The sequence below is a fragment of the Mus musculus genome, chromosome 1 (genome assembly GCF_000001635.26).
Source record: "Mus musculus strain C57BL/6J chromosome 1, GRCm38.p6 C57BL/6J".
In the NCBI taxonomy this organism is placed as follows: domain Eukaryota; kingdom Metazoa; phylum Chordata; class Mammalia; order Rodentia; family Muridae; genus Mus; species Mus musculus.
Genome location: NC_000067.6, coordinates 21,187,230 through 21,212,885, shown reverse-complemented (window position 1 = coordinate 21,212,885; position 25,656 = coordinate 21,187,230). Strand labels below are relative to the sequence as shown.

Here is a 25,656-nt window from a genome sequence, read left to right as displayed (position 1 = left end):
ACACAGGTCAGTTAATTTTGATAAGCTTTACTTGCTCCATGACTAGGCACTTCTAAACCTCCCTGCCCCTAGCACATACTTCCCTCTGGCATTCCTGAGTTAACATCTTTTAAAATCTACATTTTATCTCTGCTACCCCAGATGCAATCAGGGGAGAGGGATCAGGGAATCTTGGGCTGCTTTCGCAGAGTCTTACACGTTGGTGGGCCCTTAAGTCTGCTTTCTTTGCTTCCTCATCATGGCAATTCTGTCCTTCTTCCCCTTTGGTCCCTTGCCTGCACAATCTAAAGGTCTCACGTCCATCTCTGTGCCAGGCATTGGCTGAATAGCAGTTCTCTATGAACAGTCAAAGCCAGCGGCGGCAGGGACCCTCACATCTGGAAGCGGGGCTTTTGGGATCCGAATTAAGAGAAAGCAGTAGAACCAATTCTCACCACTTCCTGACATCGAGGAACTCATAAATGTCACCTAGTTTGTCCTGGAAGCTCAGCACTGTTTATAAAGTTGGTAAGCTGGTCTCTTGCATTGCAGAGGTCACCAAGCACACATTGTTGATGCCCAGGTTCTGGGGATGCAGAGACCTGTGTCCTGGTCCTGAGTGCCTGTCACTGACAGAGCAATAAGTCTTTGCACCCTGAATTTCTTGTCCTCAACATTTCCCTCTCTAAAATGGAGATAAGAACACCTGCTAAGTGGAAAAGGCACAGATTTCTCTGTTAACTTGAAAGCAAAGAACTTGCTTAAGAACCTTGCTTTGTTGATTATGAGGAACGAATGAAGCTTTGTGTGTTAAGGTCTTAGCACAAGGAGCATTTAGCAAGTGTTCCATAAGCACTAATGTCTTTCTTATCACTACATAAAAACAGACATCGAGTCTTCCCAGGAAACCTGGCCTTCAGTTCTAGATCTGACAAAAACTCTTTTTGCCAGTCTCGGTTTCCTCATAGGTCTAACACAGACAGCACTGTAGGGCCTCTAGCAACTGAGTTGAGGAACCCTCATCAAATGGTAACTCTGTGGCAGGTGTTGTAAAATATAAGGTAGTGTCAGGGGCTACCTAGAAGCCTATGCCAAGGTGTCCCCCTGAGAAATCACACAATGTAGCAGACCTGGCATAAAAGGGGGAGGGGAGTGAGTCCTGGAGAATGGGTAGAGGCAGGCAGACTGGAGCAGAGCCATGAGGGCAGAGAAGTGGGGGACAGAGAGGACAGAAGAAAGGACAGGAAGCAGGAGAGAGAGGATGGCCAGGAATTTGAGGGAAGAGAGAGGGGGGAGGGAGGGAGAGAGAGAGAGAGAGAGAGAGAGAGAGGGAGAGGGAGAGGGAGAGAGTGGGAGAGAGGGAGAGAGAAGGAGAGAGAGGAAGGGAGAGAGAGAGAGAGAGAGAGAGAGAGAGAGAGAGAGAGAGAGAGAGAGAGAGAGAGAATGCTCAAGCAGACCTTGTTTTCCTTTTTTCTTTTTTTTTAAATTATTCACTTCACAGCTGGCTCACTGCTCCTCAGAGACTGAACCACCAACAAATGAACATACACGGGCTAGACCTAGGCCTTCACACACATGTGTAGCAGATGTGCAGCTTGGTCTTCAGGTGGGTTCTGAACAACTGGAACAGGGCCTGTCCCAAAACCTGTTGAATGCAGTCCTCTTAAACACAGGGCCAAGTCGCACGTGGCAGGTCATGGTGGCAGGTGATAACAGAGGCTGTTGCTAGGTCCCTGGGACGAGTAAGAGGAGCATGTTGGAATCGCCTGAACTGTACGATCTTTTGTTTGTTTGTTTGTTTGTTTGTTTGTTTTTGTTTTTGTACTAACTTATTTAACCTTTGCTTCATTCCTGCTTTGTGCAGGAGAAAACTGAAACACAGGGATCAGGGGTTAAAAGACCTCAGAGAAGTGATTTGAGAAATTCGCCTGGGCGGATCGTTGAGGAGATGAGTTTACTCTTAAAAAATAATACTATGGACAGGCAAACCAATAACAGTGAGGTGAGAGAGGCCTCTAAGAAGAGAATGAGAGGTCTGCCCTGATACCCTTCTGACAATGTGTGCACATACCCTTCTGACGATGTGTGCACATACCCTTCTGATGATGTGTGCACATACCCTTCTGATGATGTGTGCACATACCCTTCTGATGATGTGTGCACTTACCCTTCTGACGATGTGTGCACACACCCTTCTGATGATGTGTGCACATACACTTCTGACGATGCAGGCATGTACCCTTCTGACGATCTGTACACATACCCTTCTGATGATGTGTGCACATACCCTTCTGATGATGTGTGCACATAACCTTCTGACCATGTGTGCACATAACCTTCTGACCATGTGTGCATGTACCCTTCTGACGATGTGTGCACATACCCTTCTGATGAAGTGTGCACATACCCTTCTGATGATGTGTGCACATACCCTTCTGATGATGTGTGCACATACACTTCTGATGATGTGTGCACATACCCTTCTGATGATGTGTGCACATACCCTTCTGACGATGTGTGCACACACCCTTCTGATGATGTGTGCACATACCCTTCTGATGATGTGTGCACATACCCTTCTGATGATGTGTGCACATACCCTTCTGATGATGTGTGCACATACCCTTCTGACGATGTGTGCATGTACCCTTCTGACGATGTAGGCATGTACCCTTCTGACGATGTGTGCACATACCCTTCTGACGATGTGTGCACATACCTTTCTGCACCTTCACTAAAAAGGAGGTGGTAAGGGAACAGGGTGTGTGGCCACCACTACTCTTGTCCTTGCAAAGTCCCTTTGGCACCTGGAACATTTTTAGCTAGGGACTCACAGACAGTGTCTCAGTGGAAAGCCTGCCTGTGCCCATGAAAGGGAAAACCTGTAGCAAGCATTGATGTCTGAACAGTAACTGGATTCTAACAGAACATCCCTGCAAGCGTCAAGCAGCTACTAATACATGGAGCTGGAATTCTGAACAAGGCAGATGCCTGGTATGGGGTTATATGCCTTTAATCACAGGGTTAGGGTAGGCAGAGGCAGGCAAATCTCTGGGAATCCAAGGTCGGCTTGGGCTGTGTAGCAAGTACCAACACAGTCAGAGCTAAATATTGTGACCATGACACCCAAAATAACAAACAAACAAACAACAAACAAGCAAGCAAAATATCCATCTGCCACCACCAAAATCTCCAAACCAATCCATACAATTGAGGCCTCCATCTTGTGTGCTTGCCCTTGTTACTGTGCAGACTCAGATAATGCAAAGATTCTGGTTGTGTGAGGAGACTGGGAGCAATGCATCTACAAGACAGGCTGTGTCTCCTTTCTCAGCCCTTGTCATTTGTTCTCCAGCAGCTGGGGGACTGACCTGGCATAGCAATAGCAGGTCCTTCCTCAGTGATGGGATCCTGAGGTAGAGGTGCCAGAGGATGAGAAAGGAAGAAAGGATAAAAGATGGGGGTGGGGGAAGGTCTTGCTGAAGCATTATCTTATGCCTAGAACACTTATTAATGAGTACCGCACCATATGACTGTTTTCAGGGCACAAGTGGGACAGTCAGCAGACTCCATCATACAATGGGACAAAGTTGGAAGTGGGAGGCCAAGCAAGCAATGTTCCACAAAAGGAACCCAGGGTATCTCAAGAGCTGTCCCAGCACTCAGCAGCCTTGGCCTGATAGCTTCAGTCTCTTCAGGGGCAAGCCGAGTTAATTCCTTCAAGGCCCACAGGGCTCAGCTCCAGACTGCCCTTGCCAAGTCTGCTCCTGAGCAAGGACACAGAGCAAGGCTTTTCTCAGGGCCTCCAAGAAAGACTCGGATGGGGCAGGATAAGTGGATTTGGTTATTTATCCCATTTGAATTCTTCCCCCTCTTTCTGACCTCTCCTGAATCTTTCTTCTCCCACATTCCTTGGGTTTCAGAAGCCATGGTCTAACTGATGATCATCTTAAACAAAGGACTGAAACCAGTGCCTGAGCAAAGGAGACTTTGTTGGCATCAAAAAGGCCCTCAGTGGCGGATCCTGAGGTGATGGCTGGAGTGAAGATCAGTTGGACCAACACCACCAGAAACCTGTCCCGCAGAGCTCCAATCCTTGCCCTTGCAATGTTTGTGGATGGAATTTAGGTCACCAGACATCTGCTCTCTGATATCACATCATGAATAAAGACTTTTCCAGTCTCCTAGCTCTTGTGTCAGTTTCTCTGGACAAGTGGCAGAGGCTACCCAGTCTCACAGCCCTTCTTTAGCCTCTTGGGACAGGTGGTAGAGCCTAGAGCACTGGGCTCCCTGGTTCAGGGGATTTTACCCTGGCTTGATCTCAGAGAGAGAGAGAGAGCTGATAGCCCAGCTAGGGCAGTTGTTCTGAGGACACTGGGGACTGGGGTATGGATACAGACACATTAGAGGTGACTCTGAGTGAGGAGGAACATGGAGGGGTCCCTGGCATGTGATTCTGTGGCTGGATGCTGTGCATTTGCATCATGGAGACTGAAGATGCCCAAGAGAAGCAAATAGAGAAGAGAAAGATTTCTCCTCTGCTGGTGAGTAATGGAATCATTTCCTAATTAGTGTCTTTTTCAGACAAAGGGAGTGTGGAGGTCATGCAGGCAAGGCTCTGCATATTCCTGTAGGAAAGCACTTGAGGTGTGGGCATACTCTGCTCTTCAGCACTCTCAGCAACATTGTCTGAGCATGCTCAGTTTAGGATCATAGTTCAAGAAGGAGTGCATGTTCACAAGGACAAGATGGTAGATAGAGATGGTTGGGTGTGCTTAGCTTGCCTTGTGAAGATGGCAGAAAACAAAGCTACTGGGTTTGCTCTGTGGAAGAGTTAAAGGTGTATTAATACAGGAGTTGTCTCTAAAAGTATCTTCATAGGAGCAAGCAAATTGTGTATAGAAGGCCAAGACAGAGGATGCATTTGGACATATAGAGCTATAAAGGACGGAGACCCAGAGAGTATGAAAAGAGTCATTTCATGAGTTCTGCAAGGGCCTCTCACAGGGGATTTCCTACTTAAGATTCCAGGCCTTAGCTGCCTCCCAGGGAATGTAGTGTTTGCTATGGAGGACTTGCACACTCTACGACTATAGTGCAGAGACAAATGATGCCCATTTCTTCTCCAGATTGCAGGCTGCTCAAGCCTCGTTCAGGAGGGAACCAGGAAGCCATACACTTCATGTGTCTTGGAGAGGAAGGGACGCTGAGGTCAGGGCAGCTGATGAAGAAGAGGCACGGACGTTGTGACTCATCTGTAAGGATTTCTGATGAGACTGATAGAAACCTGTTTTGGTTTTGTGTGAGATACTAAGCAGACATGAGTTCCCACATGTCTGTTCAGACAATGTACTGATAATGTTACCAGTGGTAGTGTGTGTGTGTGTGTGTGTGTGTGTGTGTGTGTGTGTGTGTGTGTGAAGCCATTGAGAACAGGGACTGGTTGCCCAAATCATGAGAAGAAAATACTTAATTCTTCTTCTCAACCCTGTCACTGTAAGAGCATAAGTCTGAATTCCTACTGGATGTATAAGTTAATGTAATTTAAAGTTGTATTATAAGCACAAAGAATCTGAATGTGTGGTTGTATTTGAGGGTCCGGAGGAGATGCCCTTGGGTTCTTTAACCTCCTCTCTCACTAGTTTTTGTTTATGTCTACATTTTGCCTGTGCTACATATCTTTAATTTTTTCAAAACCTATTTTTTAATGATGGTTCTTAAATGCTTTAACCTCCCTTGTAGCCCACAACCCACCAGAAGTAGTGGGAGGAAAAGGATATGTGGGAAGTGGACCTGTTTAGAAAGGATGTTTGGAGCAACTGCCATCTGTGTTGTCGGGAAATTGACAGTGCACAGGTCAGCAGCAGCAGCCCAATCCATCTGCAAACACTTCACAGATATACCTGCAGTCCAGTTCAGAAGAATCGGGATAGCAAACACGAATCAGCAGTGGTGGCACTACCTAGCAGAGACAGCCAGGCCTCAGCCTCGGCATGAGTTAGCAGGAGGGACCAGGAGGGACACCAGAAGAAGTTCTCAGCTGTGCCTCTCTCAGGGAAGCAAAGATCATGGAAGAGTTGAGACTAACAAGCTTTGCACAGCTAGCTCTGTAAGCAAGCCTTGCTCAGCCTCTGTCACTGTCCATCTCCTGGTCTCAGGCCTGGAAGGTCCACATGTGAGATTTTCCTTTAAATTCCTAAACTTTAATTTCTATTCATAGTCCATATCTTACCCCATCAGATTTCCCTTCAGCTGACAGACTCCATTCAGATGGGGTCTACATACTGCTCCAAAGGAGACCACGAACAGCTCCAAATGGCTACAAGCCTAGACTTGCTGAAAGCTGATGTGAAGCAACCCAGCTCATGTGATTGCTCCTTGTGTCTTCAGCTGGATCAGCCAATGAGATTTTTCTGATGAAGGCCCTGTTGCCTGAATCCCCTTTCAGCCTTTGCCTAGCACTCCAGCCTCCTGGTCCCTGACAACAACATCCTAATTTCAACAGGAAGTAACCCCAGCAGGGAGTAAGTCACCAGTGGTATCCTTAACAAAAGGCTGGAATGTTAGGTCCAAAGGAAACTCTCTGGCAAAGGGGACAAATGGCTACCTATAGTGCCCATTGGGACACCAGAAAAGGTATCCATTAAGGCCAAATAGACCAAGAACTATCAATAGGTAGATTTATTAGCGAAATAGTTCTACAATATCATAGGACACTCTACCTGCTCTTTGTAAAACAAGGAAGCTATTGTGGACCTTTAAGAGAAAGTTGTTTCAATGCGAACCATTTGGGAATCATTAGAAATAATTTGGTGGTGCTCAGAAAAAAAAAAAAAAGGAGTGTGGGGGTGAGTGGTGGACTAGAAACAAAATGTATGACTGGTCCCCATTCTCACCTTCGGCCTCCTCCTTTGGACCTTCTGTTTTGGCTAATTACCACTGGCCTTTGTGTTATTAATGCCTGAAGTAGATACATGAATTCTCATCTGGGTCCCATTAACCTGAAGGTTATTAGATCCCATATAAATAGGTACCCACCACAGAGTCAAGGACTTGACTCGGGATACAACTCAAGGCAGGGATGTAAGTCATGTTTTAAGTTTAAGTCACTGTGCTCAAGAGATGTGGAAAATAAAAGTGCCTCCAAGCTGTAAGCCCCATTTGTCCTAGGACAAATAACTTCCCAGCATGCTGGGGGATGTTCATGTACGATAAAAAACCCAATGTTTTCACTTCTGTAAGTGGGCTTAGGTCTCCAACTGCATAGGATACGCTTGATCACAAATAGGCAGGAAGTATGTCTGCATGTATGCTTGCCCCTCATTAGATGAAGATGGGAAGGGTATATATAGCCTTGTGGGATTTGCCTTTATCATGTAATTCGGGTTCAATACTCTGGAAATCTTGGGTATGGGCCTGGGCAGTATCCATGGACCTGGCCAGCATTTAATAATGCTTGCTTCAAATTTGGCTCAAATATTGTCATAGTGTTCTTATTCTCACCCAGTAGGATTAACACTACTTCCTGGAATTACAGGCATGAATACTTGATCTATAGTAGATTCTAAGTGACTCTAGATCAGCTTAACACCTGCCTTCTTCTGAGTCGGTTTTCTGAGACTGTTCCTCTAAAGGAGAAACAGTGAGGAAATTAAAACAGTGTACACAAGAGCCAGAGATACAGCTCAGTAGTAGAGCTCCTGCCTAGTGTATGTATAAGACCTGCATTTAATCACCAATGAACATCCATGTATACTTACACATGCACACACACACACACACACACAGAGAGAGAGAGAGAGAGAGAGAGATGAACACACAAGAAACTTCACACACCTTCACCATTTTTCATATTAACAAGATTATTTTTCCTATAGATATAAAATGGTAAAATACAAAAATGTCAAGATCCTGTGTTGGGATCTAAGGACCTGTGAGCAGGACAAGAAACTAAAGATGTCTTACAAGTGGATAAGACCCAGCATGCCTTGGGGAAAATTCACAGAGGGAAGGGAGTTATGTGGGGCCAAGCCTGGCAGAGCGTTCCAGCCTAGACTTCTGGGCTTTCAAAAAACTAATTTCATCAGCAATCATGAATTGCATAACTAATTAACCTTCTTCAAGGTAACTTACTCCCCACTTCCATTTATACAAAAATAAAACACTTTATTTAAGAATAGTAAATTATAAATGAAGAGGCAGGAGAAGTTAGAATCTTTTCTGGTTCTGAGGATGTTTTATTTCACAATGTTTATTTCATATTATCAGTAATATTGTTTTTTAAATAATATTTTGTACATCTACTAATGCGGGGAAATAATAATGACCTTTCAGATTTTGAGGGGCAAATCATAATTTCCTAACCCCATAATATAGTTAATAAGGATCTAAAGTGCTAAATAACTTAAGTTTTTCAGTTATAAATATTTAGATGTTTCTGACCTCCATAGTCAAACTTTTATTGTGCTATAGCTAGATATTTTTAATAATTAATTTTGTTTCATTTCTTTGTTATTTAGAAAGGGTTTCACTGCATACCCTGGGTGGCCTGGAATTCACACTGTAGAGCAGGCTAACCTTGAACTCACCGTGTTTTGATGGCTTCTCCCTCCTGAGTGCAGGGATTAAAGGTGTGTGCCACCACACCCAGCCTAAATATCAGAGCACTTAAAAATTAATTATAGGCAGATATAGTTTGCTTATGGACTACTCTAGATATGACTGTGTGGATTATAGGGAAGAATATAGCTTGCGTCTGTAGGACAAGAAGTCTGAATTTATCTGTAAATCTATTTGATCACTGGTGAAGTTTAAGTCTGAAGTATCTTGGTTGGTTTGGGGGCTGAATGGTCCATCTAAAGATAAGGTGGCCATTAAAGACAAGCACTGCTGTTGCATCCAGACCTTCCTGGTCTTTTACAATAACATAATTTTTTTATATAACTGCTAACCCGGATGTTGGTATGTATACATATTTATAATTGCTATGTCCTCTTCATGTATTATTCTCTTATTATAGTGGCCTTCTTTATAGCTTAAAATCTTTGTTTAAGGTTAATTTTGTTCATTATCAAAGTCCTGTTCCAGTTTGTTTGGGGATCTGGTATGCATGATAAATTATTAAAAACATTTGACAACATTTTATGATGTCTTCACCAATGAAGTGTGTTCCTTTTTTTTTTTTTTTTTTTTACTTTTTCCTTTTTCTCATTTCTTTTTGAGACAGTTTCTCCTTATAGTTCTAGATGCGCTGGGGCTCTCTATGTAGAACTGGCTGGCCTCAAACTTTCAGAGATCCCTGTGCCTCTGCCCTCTGAAGGGTGGGATTAGAGGATTATACCACAACTTGGCCTAGTTCTTATAAATTTGTGGTGATTTTTGATTGATTGAGCTATTGACTATTCTTTTCTGTCATCCCTGATAGTGTGAGGGGTTGCTAGTGTGCTGTTGGATGCGATAGACTCTTTCCTAGCTCTCCTGGACTTACAGGGTTGGAGGAGACCACGAGAGGGAAAACATGGGAGAGGAGGAAGCCACCATGGGTTAGGTGAGGCATGGAAGCATGGTCATGTGGGTTGGCTACCTGGAGTTAAGAGCAGCCCAGAGGAAACATGGCAAATCACATAATGGGATTATTGGCTTGGAAATAGACATAATCACATAGAGGATAGATAGCTGCCTAGCTCTTGTGCTGACTAAGGCTTATTGTAATAATACAAGCTGTGTGTCTTTTATCCGGGACCTACATGGTCAAAGGCAGGGTAGAAAATCTGGGTTGGGATTAAATGTTTCCAACAACAGAATCCTTCCTCTTTCTCCTTTATTCATCTCCTACTGTGAAGGTCACCTTTGCTGTGCCTTTGCAACTGAGCCACCTTCTTCCTCTATAAAGGACAGATTCTGCCCCCCTCTCTAGACCGCCTCTGAAGATCACACCTGGTTGCTGCCCCCCAGGACACAGAAAGGCAGAAAGCGATTCCTCTCTATTACTGTCTGTCTGAGTGAAGAATTAGTTAGTGTCCCACCAAAACCTTCAACTAAACTGTGCTTGAGATTTGAGGACACTGGGCTTTTCCTGGGGCTGCCCAGCTTAGGCTCTGGGCGAGGCTTCTGTTTCCTTTCACTGCTCCTAGGGACCATGTGTCTAGAGCTGTGTTAGCTTCCCAGTTCTTTTCAGTGTGTCTCCTGTCTTTACCTCTGCATCTTTGTGAGTTTTCAAAGCCCTTCCTCATTCTCTTTAGAAGAAAGTCTATTTTTTTCCCCTATTCTGATAGATTTCCTTTAGTCAGACTCTCAGAGGTGGCCTCTAGTCTGCCATATTACCCAGGATATACTTTTTTTTGAGGTAAAGTTGGTAAAATACATATTATCAAATGAAGTATAGAGAAAATGTTTCTAATTCCTCCTGGAAGCTGCCCTTGTAGGTTGAAAGCCACAAACATCACCTCCCTTGGGTACACATTTTTGTTTTCCAGAAATTATCCCCCAAAAAGAAGTATGCAAACTCTAATGCTCACTCTGGCTGTATTTCTAATAGAAAATTTGATAAGCTGATAATAGAAAATATAATAAGCTGAAAAACTAAGGCAACCTTGAAATTCACTAGAAAAGAAGTGTAAGTATTTTATCTATCTAATAGAATATTGAGCAGGTATTTGCATTTGTATATCATGCTTTAAAAGACATGGAAATTGGAACTTAGGAAATTAGTCTGAACAGGTGAGAGGGTGCGCCAGAGAACCTGACAGCCTCTGGAACAGGCAGAAGCACAGAGGGGCTGAGGCAGCACCCTGTGTGGGCCGGGGACAGCCGGCCACCTTCCGGACCGGAGGACAGGTGCCCGCCCGGCTGGGGAGGCGACCTAAGCCACAGCAGCAGCGTTCGCCATCTTGGTCCGGGACCCGCCGAACTTAGGAAATTAGTCTGAACAGGTGAGAGGGTGCGCCAGAGAACCTGACAGCCTCTGGAACAGGCAGAAGCACAGAGGGGCTGAGGCAGCACCCTGTGTGGGCCGGGGACAGCCGGCCACCTTCCGGACCGGAGGACAGGTGCCCGCCCGGCTGGGGAGGCGACCTAAGCCACAGCAGCAGCGTTCGCCATCTTGGTCCGGGACCCGCCGAACTTAGGAAATTAGTCTGAACAGGTGAGAGGGTGTGCCAGAGAACCTGACAGCTTCTGGAACAGGCGGAAGCACAGAGGCGCTGAGGCAGCACCCTTTGTGGGCCGGGGACAGCCAGCCACCGTCCGGACCGGAGGACAGGTGCCCACCCGGCTGGGGAGGCGACCTAAGCCACAGCAGCAGCGGTCGCCATCTTGGTCCGAGACCCGCCGAACTTAGGAAATTAGTCTGAACAGGTAAGAGGGTGCGCCAGAGAACCTGACAGCTTCTGGAACAGGCAGAAGCACAGAGGCGCTGAGGCAGCACCCTGTGTGGGCCGGAGACAGCCGGCCACCTTCCGGACCGGAGGACAGGTGCCCACCCGGCTGGGGAGGCGGCCTAAGCCACAGCAGCAGCGGTCGCCATCTTGGTCCCGGGACTCCAAGGAACTTAGGAATTTAGTCTGCTTAGGTGAGAGTCTGTACCACCTGGGAACTGCCAAAGCAACACAGTGTCTGAGAAAGGTCCTGTTTTGGGCCTTCTTCTTCGGCCAGGAGGAGGTCCAAATACAAGATATCTGCGCACCTTCCCTGTAAGAGAGCTTGCCAGCAGAGAGTGCTCTGAGCACTGAAACTCAGAGGAGAGAATCTGTCTCCCAGGTCTGCTGATAGACGGTAACAGAATCACCAGAAGAACAATCTCTAAACAGAGTCAACTATAACTACTAACTCCAGAGATTACCAGATGGCGAAAGGTAAACGGAGGAATCTTACTAACAGGAACCAAGACCACTCACCATCACCAGAACCCAGCACACCCACTTCGCCCAGTCCAGGGAACCCCAACACACCTGAGAACCTAGACCTAGATTTAAAAGCATATCTCATGATGATGGTAGAGGACATCAAGAAGGACTTTAATAAATCACTTAAAGAAATACAGGAGAACACTGCTAAAGAGTTACAAGTCCTTAAAGAAAAACAGGAAAACACAATCAAACAGGTAGAAGTCCTTACAGAAAAAGAGGAAAAAACATACAAACAGGTGATGGAAATGAACAAAACCATACTAGACCTAAAAACGGAAGTAGACACAATAAAGAAAACTCAAAGCGAGGCAACACTAGAGATAGAAACCCTAGGAAAGAAATCTGGAACCATAGATTTGAGCATCAGCAACAGAATACAAGAGATGGAAGAGAGAATCTCAGGTGCAGAAGATTCCATAGAGAACATCGGCACAACAATCAAAGAAAATGGAAAATGCAAAAAGATCCTAACTCAAAATATCCAGGAAATCCAGGACACAATAAGAAGACCAAACGTACGGATAATAGGAGTGGATGAGAATGAAGATTTTCAACTCAAAGGTCCAGCAAACATCTTCAACAAAATTATTGAAGAAAACTTCCCAAATCTAAAGAATGAGATGCATATGAACATACAAGAAGCCTACAGAACTCCAAATAGACTGGACCAGAAAAGAAATTCCTCCCGACACATAATAATCAGAACATCAAATGCACTAAATAAAGATAGAATACTAAAAGCAGTAAGGGAAAAAGGTCAAGTAACATATAAAGGCAAGCCTATCAGAATTACACCAGATTTTTCACCAGAGACTATGAAAGCCAGAAGAGCCTGGACAGATGTTATACAGACACTAAGAGAACACAAACTGCAGCCCAGGCTACTATACCCAGCCAAACTCTCAATTATCATAGAGGGAGAAACCACAGTATTCCACGACAAAACCAAATTCACGCATTATCTCTCCACGAATCCAGCCCTTCAAAGGATAATAACAGAAAAAAACCAATACAAGAACGGGAACAACGCCCTAGAAAAAACAAGAAGGTAATCCCTCAACAAACCTAAAAGAAGACAGCCACAAGAACAGAATGCCACCTTTAACAACTAAAATAACAGGAAGCAACAATTACTTTTCCTTAATATCTCTTAACATCAATGGTCTCAACTCGCCAATAAAAAGACATAGACTAACAAACTGGCTACACAAACAAGACCCAACATTTTGCTGCTTACAGGAAACTCATCTCAGAGAAAAAGATAGACACTACCTCAGAATGAAAGGCTGGAAAACAATTTTCCAAGCAAATGGTATGAAGAAACAAGCAGGAGTAGCCATCCTAATATCTGATAAGATTGACTTCCAACCCAAAGTCATCAAAAAAGACAAGGAGGGACACTTCATTCTCATCAAAGGTAAAATCCTCCAAGAGGAACTCTCAATTCTGAATATCTATGCTCCAAATACAAGAGCAGCCACATTCACTAAAGAAACTTTAGTAAAGCTCAAAGCACACATTGCGCCTCACACAATAATAGTGGGAGACTTCAACACACCACTTTCACCAATGGACAGATCATGGAAACAGAAACTAAACAGGGACACACTGAAACTAACAGAAGTGATGAAACAAATGGACCTGACAGATATCTACAGAATATTTTATCCTAAAACAAAAGGATATACCTTCTTCTCAGCACCTCATGGTACCTTCTCCAAAATTGACCACATAATAGGTCACAAATCAGGCCTCAACAGATTCAAAAATATTGAAATTGTCCCATGTATCCTATCAGATCACCATGCACTAAGGCTGATCTTCAATAACAAAATAAATAACAGAAAGCCAACATTCACATGGAAACTGAACAACACTCTTCTCAATGATACCTTGGTCAAGGAAGGAATAAAGAAAGAAATTAAAGACTTTTTAGAGTTTGATGAAAATGAAGCCACAACGTACCCAAACCTTTGGGACACAATGAAAGCATTTCTAAGAGGGAAACTCATAGCTATGAGTGCCTTCAAGAAAAAACGGGAGAGAGCACATACTAGCAGCTTGACAACACATCTAAAAGCTCTAGAAAAAAAGGAAGCAAATTCACCCAAGAGGAGTAGATGGCAGGAAATAATCAAACTCAGGGGTGAAATCAACCAAGTGGAAACAAGAAGAACTATTCAAAGAATTAACCAAACGAGGAGTTGGTTCTTTGAGAAAATCAACAAGATAGATAAACCCTTAGCTAGACTCACTAAAGGGCACAGGGACAAAATCCTAATTAACAAAATCAGAAATGAAAAGGGAGACATAACAACAGATCCTGAAGAAATCCAAAACACCATCAGATCCTTCTACAAAAGGCTATACTCAACAAAACTGGAAAACCTGGACGAAATGGACAAATTTCTGGACAGATACCAGGTACCAAAGTTGAATCAGGATCAAGTTGACCTTCTAAACAGTCCCATATCCCCTAAAGAAATAGAAGTAGTTATTAATAGTCTCCCAGCCAAAAAAAGCCCAGGACCAGATGGGTTTAGTGCAGAGTTCTATCAGACCTTCAAAGAAGATCTAATTCCAGTTCTGCACAAACTTTTTCACAAGATAGAAGTAGAAGGTATTCTACCCAACTCATTTTATGAAGCCACTATTACTCTGATACCTAAACCACAGAAAGATCCAACAAAGATAGAGAACTTCAGACCAATTTCTCTTATGAACATCGATGCAAAAATCCTTAATAAAATTCTCGCTAACCGAATCCAAGAACACATTAAAGCAATCATCCATCCTGACCAAGTAGGTTTTATTCCAGGGATGCAGGGATGGTTTAATATACGAAAATCCATCAATGTAATCCATTATATAAACAAACTCAAAGACAAAAACCACATGATCATCTCGTTAGATGCAGAAAAAGCATTTGACAAGATCCAACACCCATTCATGATAAAAGTTCTGGAAAGATCAGGAATTCAAGGCCAATACCTAAACATGATAAAAGCAATCTACAGCAAACCAGTAGCCAACATCAAAGTAAATGGAGAGAAGCTGGAAGCAATCCCACTAAAATCAGGGACTAGACAAGGCTGCCCACTTTCTCCCTACCTTTTCAACATAGTACTTGAAGTATTAGCCAGAGCAATTCGACAACAAAAGGAGATCAAGGGGATACAAATTGGAAAAGAGGAAGTCAAAATATCACTTTTTGCAGATGATATGATAGTATATATAAGTGACCCTAAAAATTCCAACAGAGAACTCCTAAACCTGATAAACAGCTTCGGTGAAGTAGCTGGATATAAAATTAACTCAAACAAGTCAATGGCCTTTCTCTACACAAAGAATAAACAGGCTGAGAAAGAAATTAGGGAAACAACACCCTTCTCAATAGCCACAAATAATATAAAATATCTCGGCGTGACTCTAACGAAGGAAGTGAAAGATCTGTATGATAAAAACTTCAAGTCCCTGAAGAAAGAAATTAAAGAAGATCTCAGAAGATGGAAAGATCTCCCATGCTCATGGATTGGCAGGACCAACATTGTAAAAATGGCTATCTTGCCAAAAGCAATCTACAGATTCAATGCAATCCCCATTAAAATTCCAACTCAATTCTTCAACGAATTAGAAGGAGCAATTTGCAAATTCATCTGGAATAACAAAAAACCGAGGATAGCAAAAACTCTTCTCAAGGATAAAAGAACCTCTGGTGGAATCACCATGCCTGACCTAAAGCTTTACTACAGAGCAATTGTGATAAAAACTGCATGGTACTGGTATAGAGACAGACAAGTGGACCAATGGAATAGAATTGAAGACCCAGAAATGAACCCACACACCTATGGTCACTTGATCTTCGACAAGGGAGCCAAAACCATCCAGTGGAAGAAAGACAGCATTTTTAACAATTGGTGCTGGCACAACTGGTTGTTATCATGTAGAAGAATGGGAATCGATCCATACTTATCTCCTTGTACTAAGGTCAAATCTAAGTGGATCAAGGAACTTCACATAAAACCAGAGACACTGAAACTTATAGAGGAGAAAGTGGGGAAAAGCCTTGAAGATATGGGCACAGGGGAAAAATTCCTGAACAGAACAGCAATGGCTTGTGCTGTAAGATCGAGAATTGACAAATGGGACCTAATGAAACTCCAAAGTTTCTGCAAGGCAAAAGACACTGTCTATAAGACAAAAAGACCACCAACAGACTGGGAAAGGATCTTTACCTATCCTAAATCAGATAGGGGACTAATATCCAACATATATAAAGAACTCAAGAAGGTGGACCTCAGAAAATCAAATAACCCCCTTAAAAAATGGGGCTCAGAACTGAACAAAGAATTCTCACCTGAGGAATACCGAATGGCAGAGAAGCACCTGAAAAAATGTTCAACATCCTTAATCATCAGGGAAATGCAAATCAAAACAACCCTGAGATTCCACCTCACACCAGTGAGAATGGCTAAGATCAAAAATTCAGGTGACAGCAGATGCTGGCGAGGATGTGGAGAAAGAGGAACACTCCTCCATTGTTGGTGGGATTGCAGGCTTGTACAACCACTCTGGAAATCAGTCTGGCGGTTCCTCAGAAAATTGGACATAGTACTACCGGAGGATCCAGCAATACCTCTCCTGGGCATATATCCAGAAGAAGCCCCAACTGGTAAGAAGGACACATGCTCCACTATGTTCATAGCAGCCTTATTTATAATAGCCAGAAACTGGAAAGAACCCAGATGCCCCTCAACAGAGGAATGGATACAGAAAATGTGGTACATCTACACAATGGAGTACTACTCAGCTATTAAAAAGAATGAATTTATGAAATTCCTAGCCAAATGGATGGACCTGGAGAGCATCATCCTGAGTGAGGTAACACAATCACAAAGGAACTCACACAATATGTACTCACTGATAAGTGGATACTAGCCCAAAACCTAGGATACCCACGATATAAGATACAATTTCCTAAACACATGAAACTCAAGAAAAATGAAGACTGAAGTGTGGACACTATGCCCCTCCTTAGAATTGGGAACAAAACACCCATGGAAGGAATTACAGAGACAAAGTTTGGAGCTGTGATGAAAGGATGGACCATCTAGAGACTGCCATATCCAGGGTTCCATCCCATAATCAGCTTCCAAACGCTGACACCATTGCATACACTAGCAAGATTTTGCTGAAATGACCCAGATATAGCTGTCTCTTGTGAGACTATGCCGGGGCCTAGCAAACACAGAAGTGGAGGCTCACAGTCAACTAGTGGATGCATCACAGGGCTCCCAAGGGAGGAGCTAGAGAAAATACCCAAGGAGCTAAAGGGATCTGCAACCCTATAGGTGGAACAACATTATGAACTAACCAGTACCCCAGAGCTCTTGACTCTAGCTGCATATGTATCAAAAGATGGCCTAGTCGGCCATCACTGGAAAGAGAGGCCCATTGGACACGCAGACTTTGTGTGCCCCGGTACAGGGGGACGCCAGGGCCAAAGGGGGGGAGTGGGTGGGTAGGGGAGTGGGGGTGGGTGGATATGGGGGACTTTTGGTATAGCATTGGAAATGTAAATGAGCTAAATACCTAATAAAAAATGGAAAAAAAAAAAAAAAAAGAAGAAAGTAAAAAAAAAAAAAAAAAAAAAAGACATGGAAATTAATAAAGTCATAATAAAATACAAATCAGGACTAAAACATACCAAACACAGGTTGACACAATGTGTAAAGATATCTATCGCAAAAAAAAAAAAAAAGACAAGTTAGAAATGCTTCAAGCCTCCTAAATAGTTTTATGATCTTTTGTTGATGCTGAATGTTCTAGAGTGGCCCCGTTTTTATCTAGTGTGGTGATGTTTATTTGTGTGGAGGGTTACCAAAGACAACTTTGCAGCTCTGTCCATGACATAAGGTGATTTCTGATACCGAGAAGGATCAAAAGTAGTAAGTAATGATGAAGATTGGAGCTTGAGTCACGTGTCATTTATTATTATAAACACCTGCCATGGGTGCAGGACCGGAGCTCCGGCCCTCTGGAAGAGCAGCAGGTGCTCCTAACTGCTGAGCCAGCTCTCCTGCACCCTTGACCAGGCCTTCCCAGTGGCTCATCTTCAGTAGCTGTTGGAAGTTTACCTTTCTCCCTGACCTTTCTCCCTTAAGCCCTGATCTGAGCCTTTCAGAACAGCAGGTTTGCTTTCTCTCATCTGTTCAGGGAATATTGTCAAGTTGCATCTGGGAAGTTGGGACACAGGAAAAATGAGTCCCCCTTGCTTCCTCTGAGAAGGGCGGTGACAGAGCCCTCAGAGCCCACAGCACAGGGACATGACAGGGCAGTACACAGCAGGCCTGTCCATCAGCGTGACTGTCCCTCTGTCTTCCTCTTCTTTTGACTCAGCCTCATGATGATCCTGAGACTTGTGCTGCTGGTGCTGTAGCGTCTGGACAAGCTGAGAGCCCAGCTCCCAGCATGCTAAGTGCCTGGCACGGCAGGTTCCTGCATTGAAGTGGTCATTTTAAATACATGGGAAATGTCTTATATTGAAATGAAAATAATCATTGGCAGTGTTTATTTACCCCCAATGCCTTTTTATTTAATGCACAAATTTATTTAGATGTTTCTGTTTGCTAATCCTGCCCTTTAATGCATTGTTACTGCTCATTCCCTTTGGCTCTTTATATCTGGAAATTGGGGACTTGCAATTTTCTGCTTTTGACAATTCCAAACACTTTTGTGTAGCATAGATTTTCAATGCTAATCCACATATTGAACTCCATGGTATTGCTGTAGGGCATTCTCCTCATCTATTCATTGGCTGATAGATATTTGGTTTATTTCCAGCATCTGAATGATGCTGCTATAAGCAATTTTAACCAAGTATTAGAAAGGGTGTGTTGTCATTTATCTTGGATATACTGTTAGTAGTGAGTTTTCTGAGTTGTGAGTAGTTCTAGTCAATTTATTTGCTCAGGTAAATCAAGCATCCATCAAAACTATCACAGAAACAACAGGATTTTTACATTGTGTCTGTCAGAGCCCACACCAGCTGCGTGATGAGCAAACCAACCCAAAGATGCTAACAATCGTGAAGAAGTGTTTATTTTACCAATTCTTTTTAAAACTGGCTTTTTTCTTTTACCAAAGGTTTATTAAGTCACACAACCAAAAGTCATTTGGATTAGTTACTACATATACTTTTAAGAGGATTATTTCATTTTATTGTATTTCAATGAGACAAGGTTTCACTATGTTATGTAGGCCTGGTTTGCCTGGCACAGTCCTCTCTGGCTTCAGACTCACAGAGATCCCCCTGCCTCTGTCAGTGACTGTTAGAACTAACGGTGTGTGGCACCACACCCAGCTAATTTTTATTTTCTTAGTGCCTACTTCATCTAAGTAAATTATATTAGGTTATAAATCTATTACAAAACTCACATGCATATAGACCCAAAGTGGCAGATAGAAACAGACTTTATGCTGTTATCAGTAAAGCTTATATCCATGTCTCAGGTCTCATACTTTAAGATGTATTACTTGAGTTTGATAAATGAGAAAGTATGTTAATGAAGCTACCTTAAGATGTTATTTGCTCAAATTTCAAATAGTCAACTGTTGACTTGACTTGCCATACTAATAGTATGTCAAGGGGGCTTTTTAATTCTAGATTGGCTCTGGTTTTGACTATTTGGTTTGTTTTAGGGCTGTCCATAAAGCAGGAAACATACAAACAGAAACAGAAAAAGAATTGTTGCCAACCTTCCTGGAGTCAAGGCGACCTTCTAAGAGGAGGATTTAGAGATACGCTGGATTTTCAGGTGCTTGTTTTATTTTTCTTACGGGGATGGGGTTGGAGCCCAGGCCTCTGCACATGTGAAGCAGGTTTTGTGACACTGAGCTCTGTCCCTGTCCCTTGATGCTTGTCATGAAGAGCAGCTAAGTGCCAGAAGAGCAGAGGCCACGTGGAGAGTGAATGAAAAGAAGACTGGATTACAAAGGGAAGGGCAGCTGAGGGAAGGCCAGCCCAGCCCCTGGGCTTGAGGAGTTTAGGGTAGGGGGTGGGGTATGCCAGCCATACCTGTAACAGGTAGGGACTCAGCCATGCTGCCCAGGTCTGCTTTGATGTGTTAAATTGGCATCTCTGTTAGTTAGCTCATTAGTTATTTCTTTGTCCCAGGTTTGAGGCCCAACAATTACTTTTGGGATGTTTGGTTGTATTTCAGACACCAGTTTCCTTTGTTGGGTTTTACTTCCTTTTTCTCACCCAAGAGCACAAATTAAATTGTCAAAAGATCACCAAGGAGTTTGGAGTTTCTAGCCACCAATGAGACTACAGCATACCCTCTTCCCACCACACTTGGATTATGATGAAGCAGATTATAGACACCCCTTACTGTGTTTTAATACCTGTTAGAGTTCCCATGTTTGAGCCCTTGATCCCCAGCTGATGGCACTGCCTGGGGAGGTGGTGACACTCTTGCTCTGGGTCAGACACTTCAAAGTCACTGCCTGGTCCTGCCTCTAGCCTGAGCTCTCTGGTTCGTGCACACCAAGTTGTCACCAAGCCCTACAGCAAGCTCCCAATGCCACAAACTATGTGTCTTCTGTACCATGACTAACTGAAGCCGCTGAACCACGTATTGAGACAGCTTCTCTCCACTACTTAATTTGTTTCTGTCGTGTGTGCCCAAGAAACAAGAAAAATATCTGGACCTAAAATGTACATGACTTACCCACAAAGCCCCACTGTTCTAGCACACCAAAAATGTATTTCCTCTTTCATTCTAACAAATACTCAACGCTCCGATTCCTTTGGTTGTCCCTAAGAATTTTAAAGCCAAATCATTTGTGTCAGGATACAAAAAAGGTCCACGCAAAGCATTTGAGCATCACGTGTGGACACCATGGGGGTGGGGTGGGGAGCACTGTGTCTCATTCAGTCCCTCGGTCATGATAATAACAGTATTTGAAACGGACACTGGGAAGCTGGAGGAATTTAAGTCAGAAAGCCCCGAGGGACAGGGAGGAAAGGCTCCTGTCTGAGCAAGCGCAGATAGTTGCTTGGAAAGGGTTGCTGAAAACTTAACACTCCCGGGAGGCAACACTGGGCAAGCTCAGTGCAGAAGGTGAGCAACAGCTTCCAAGGAGTGGCTCTCCAGTTCAGAGGTACATAACTGGCCTAGGGGAAGGTTATCTGTCCCGCTCCCTTGTCATGACCTCCGCCATGACGTCTTTCTAACCTAGCTTTTGGCCTAGCCTGATCTTCCTTCTGTCCTAAACGGAACTCAAGATGTCCCTCATTTGTTAACTTCCTTGATGTTGGCCCCTCTAAAATGTATATCATAGCAATGAACCAACGAACACAAACCTCAGACAGAGGGCACGGAAACCAGAGGGGAGGAAGTTCCTAAAGACTCATGGTCTTCTTTTGAATGATGAGGCATTAGGGTGTTAACAGTAGTGTTCTCTGACATTCACTGATGCGGTTAATACCTTGTGGAGAATCGAACATTGTGCTACTGTCTTCGGAACTAACTTCTTAGAGACAGTTCACGCCATCACTAAGAGTTTCAAAACAGGAAAAAAAATGACAAATCATTCTCCCTTTGATCAAAGTATTTGTAGAATCATTACTGGCAAACGCTGCCAAGACACTTCTTACCTCTGCAGCCACTGCATGCACACAGTGCATGGGTATACATGCAAAGCACCCATAGACATAAAAATGCAGTCTTTAAAAAAATACACAGCTCACGCACAGTGAAGACCTGCATGCCAGGTAAACACCAAACAAAGTCCCCAGCCCAGCAATTCCACCTCAGGCATGTCTCCCTCTCCTTCATCTTAGCCCACACATGACTTTTCTTGCAATAATTTTCCATGTGCCATAGAGGGCTCATCTCTGTGCAATGCCCGTGGAATGCTGCTCATCTCTAGCCATGTGTGCACTTTTGATGACTCTTCCACATCACCTCTTACACTGCAATCTTTCTTTTTAAAGATTCCTTTTTATTTTATGAGTATGTGCAAGTACCTGTATATACATATTGTGTACCACATGCATATTTGTCTGTGCTCATGGAACCTAGATGGGGTTGTGAGATCCCCTGGAACAAGAGTTGTAAGTGGTTGTGAGCTGACTGATGTGGGTCTCATAAACCAAACTTGCATCCTCTGGAACCACTGAGTCATCTCCCCAGCCCTATAATGTCACTCTTTTAAAGAGTATAGATCTGTGGTGTTTAATCAATGCACAAAAATATGAAACTGTCACCATTCGGAATATTTCCTCCATCCTAAGACGAAAGCTGTGTGCTTGTTTTTTCAGTCGCTACCTCCCTGAACATTACTCTGTGTCCTGTGTCTGAGGATGCAATTGCTCTGCGCAGGTCACACTAAGAGAATCAGAAACTATGTGCCATTTTGGGTCTGTTTTCATGCAAGATAGTAGCTTAAGATTTAGCAAAGTGAACAATAAATTAGACCTTCACTCATCCTCAAGGCCAAGTAATATTTCACGGTCTGGTACAGTATCTGTCTTAGTTAGGGTTGCTATCGCTGGGAAGAGGCACTAAGACCATAAAAACTCTTATAAAGGGAAGCATTTCACTGGGCCTGAATGACAGGTTTAGAGATTTAGCCCATTATCAGCCTCGTGGAAAAAAAGTTCCTAAAATTACTGAAGACATAAAAGGAGGAGCCATCCTAATCTTGCTAGTGGCTCAAGTGAAACCCACTCTCTGGTACTGCTAAGCCCTCTTTATCTTGTCAATCTTCAATTTGTTTTTGTTTTTTGTTTTTTTGTTTTTAACCTCACTTCATTGATGACTCCATTTTTTCTCCAGGTCCTTTGAAATGCTTGTTTCTTTTCTTAAGAAGTAGGGAGGGAGCCGTTGGCCAGGCCACACTTTTGCAGGGGTCAGTCCCTTAGCTAAGTCTCATGCTATTTAAGGAAGGTTCCCTGAGAAGTTTCTGTGCAGAGGGGCTGCTCTGTATTCCCACAAGCAATTTTAGCATTGCTAAAATATAATTCATCAGAAGCCAAAAATAAAAGCCCTGGAGATACTGGGTAGTTCCTTTCCTGTTCATCTGATCACATCCCTGTGTGTTCTTGGCAGAAGGACAACGTGGGACCCATGCTGCTGAGAAGATCATACAAGAGAACAAGAAGAGGCCGTTCCCAAGGCATGGGGAATGACTCTTTACGAAGCTTTCAGATGCATCTCACCCCTCTCAGCACCACGGAGAGTTGCGAAACCTACTCAAAGAGCCTCAACCCTTACATTTCTACCCTCTGCATCTTTACCATCTTCAACGCCCACTGGATCCACACACCAGCATTGCCTGACAATCAGTCACCCACTGATACCACATATAGGAAGGACGTCATCACCAGAGTCATTTGGTGACTTGATATTCTTAACTTACATGTGTCTTGTTGAGTTTCTACAAATATTCCTCAAAACTAGAAGCTTAAAGTTATTTGGTGAGTGGATGAATGAATGGCTAGATGGATCCTGACATCTCCACCAGTTCCCTTTCCCTTCACCATTCACAAAACTGCCGTGGTTCAATTAGATCAAAGCAAAATATGGAGTCAGAAAACTATAAGCCCTTTCTATGAACAGAGACTGGAGTCCTTGGTTATTAAGAATGGAAGTGAGCTTAGTAGAATATGCTAAGAGAAAGAGAAAACTTCTTGATTCCCCCTTTCTGACCACATCTGTTAGACTCTGGCAGTTTATTCTAAAACAAACTTAAAAACCAAAGGAAACAAAATTTTTCTTTTTGCAGCAAACCATGCAGGCTCTTCACAGTCAGTGTGACTGTGTCTCCATGCTTCAACACCAGAGAGCGAACATTCTAGAACAAAGTGACATATACAAACCCTGATCTAGCATAAGACCTCAGTCAACCTTAGGCAACTTCCCCAAATAAAGTCATCTTAGTCTTCTTGCCTTGTTTCCCTCTTCTATGTCTCAAAGAAAGTCCTCAATTGCACACTTACCCTGTTCTAGAGCAAGACTCCAGAATCTTCTAGAAGTGACTGCTTCTTCTAGAAGCTAGGTAACCATGCTTCCTCATGTTCCATTTTCTCTTCTAATGAGGCTTCTTTCCCAGAGAAGCTGCACTTCCTGGGGGCCACCATTGGCTTCCAAGCTCCCATGTTGAGCTGCCATGGCTCCCTGATCTCCTCCACTTCACTGACTCTTTTAAGCTCTTCCTTAGCTACTCTTACTCAACTCACCTCCCCCCCCCTGCAACCCCCCCTCACCTCATCTTCCTGACTAGCTCATAGAGATCTCTTCAGTCAATCGCTAGCTCCTAGAATCTTGGACACACTGTGGTTCCTGTCTCTCGGGTGCTACATTTCTTTTCATAAGCAGTGAGAGGTAGTAAATGTTGTCTTCAGTCGCTAAAGTTTAGCACAGTATCTTCTGAGTCAGTATCTAGCACCGTCACAGATACCCCTTTGACTTCCTGCCCAGAAGGCCATCCCTAGAATGGAGCTGTTGGCTAAATTCTACCTCCTACATATATATGTATATTTTAAGTCAGGACACTTGTCAGTGTGACGTCATCTGGAAAGACAATCTCTGCAGGCATAAGCAAGCTGAGGTCACACCTGATAGGGGAGTTCCCAAATGTGATTACTGGTGTCCATATCAGGGGAAATGTGCACACACAAACACACACGAGTTAAATACCACAGGACCATGAAGGCAAAGTTTAGTGTACTGACCCAAAGACACCCTAGCATGGCTGGCCACTGGCAGATGATAGGAATAAATAAAGAAGGATCTTTCCATACAGTCTTCAGCTAAAGTCTGGAGCGTTTCTGACCATCCTGAAACCCACACTCTGCAGAACTCTGAGAGATTAAGATTATATTATCTTAAGGTGCAAAGTTTGTGCTATGTTGTCATAGCGTCCTTCAGAATGTGATACTTGGGGATGCCTGGCTGAATTAGAATCGCCCTGTTTTGTCTTGTTTCCTCTCACTGCAGTCATCAAAATCTCCATGAGACGGAGAGATTATCTGATGTACTCATCATTTACAGGTGGATGCTCAACATTGGATGCAAGCATGTAAATACAAGAGTGACTAAGAAAAATTACTTGAAGGAACAGGATTCTTTACAAAAATGTGTTATTACTCAGTTATAAAAACACATCATAAAGGAGTATTTTTGCATTGGTCAAAGCATCTGATGAAAAATTCTGCTTAATTTTTTGACAGGGTCCATAACAGGTGAGAAATGACAAGATTTAAATAGATCTTAGTTTAAACATCTCTCTCTCTCTCTCTCTCTCTCTCTCTCTCTCTCTCTCTCTCTCTCTCTCTGCTTTATTTAAATTCAAAGGCACATCTTAGGAGGTGATCATGATTTCAAATTTGTTCAACACCCAATACACGAGATATTGTTCGGAACCATGTATGGTTCATGTCTGACAAGACTGACACATAATTGTTGGAAACTTTTGTTGACCCCATGACTACTGGGACACCATGAGCACTTCATTGCCAGAACTCCTGGAAGGCAGGGAATCTATGTGAAATCTTGTCCAGTCTTGCAAAAGAAGCTCTTAAGCTCTTCTACACATTTCTCATCCTCAAAAGGCTTCCGTTGACTGCCAGGCTGTAGAAACTTCTTCACTGTGGGGAGGTCAATGACTTTGGTTCCCAAGGCCTGCAATATAAAACCTCAAAGTGAGGCCCAAACTGGTGTGTCCCAGGAAATCTAACCCCTCCTTAACAAAAAACAAATAA

General features: G+C 43.4%; 1 protein-coding gene and 2 long non-coding RNA genes across 4 annotated transcripts in view; 2 read left to right on the top strand and 1 right to left on the bottom strand.

Annotated features, from left to right (window-relative positions):
* Positions 1 to 5,358, top strand: part of Gm28836 — a 64,158-nt gene extending 58,800 nt beyond the window's left edge. Inside the window, exons 2-3 of the long non-coding RNA XR_373236.3 lie at positions 3,903 to 4,523; positions 5,109 to 5,358. This is a non-coding gene — a long non-coding RNA (predicted gene 28836). The remainder of the gene's footprint in view (positions 1 to 3,902; positions 4,524 to 5,108) is intronic.
* The window catches only part of Tmem14a (transmembrane protein 14A), a 63,732-nt gene that overhangs the window by 17,282 nt on the left and 20,794 nt on the right, over positions 1 to 25,656 (bottom strand). The gene's annotated exons all lie outside the window — the stretch shown is intronic.
* On the top strand, positions 19,563 to 23,840 carry Gm32947. Its single transcript, XR_373237.3, has 2 exons — positions 19,563 to 19,702; positions 23,003 to 23,840. It is a non-coding gene; the product is annotated as a predicted gene, 32947 (long non-coding RNA).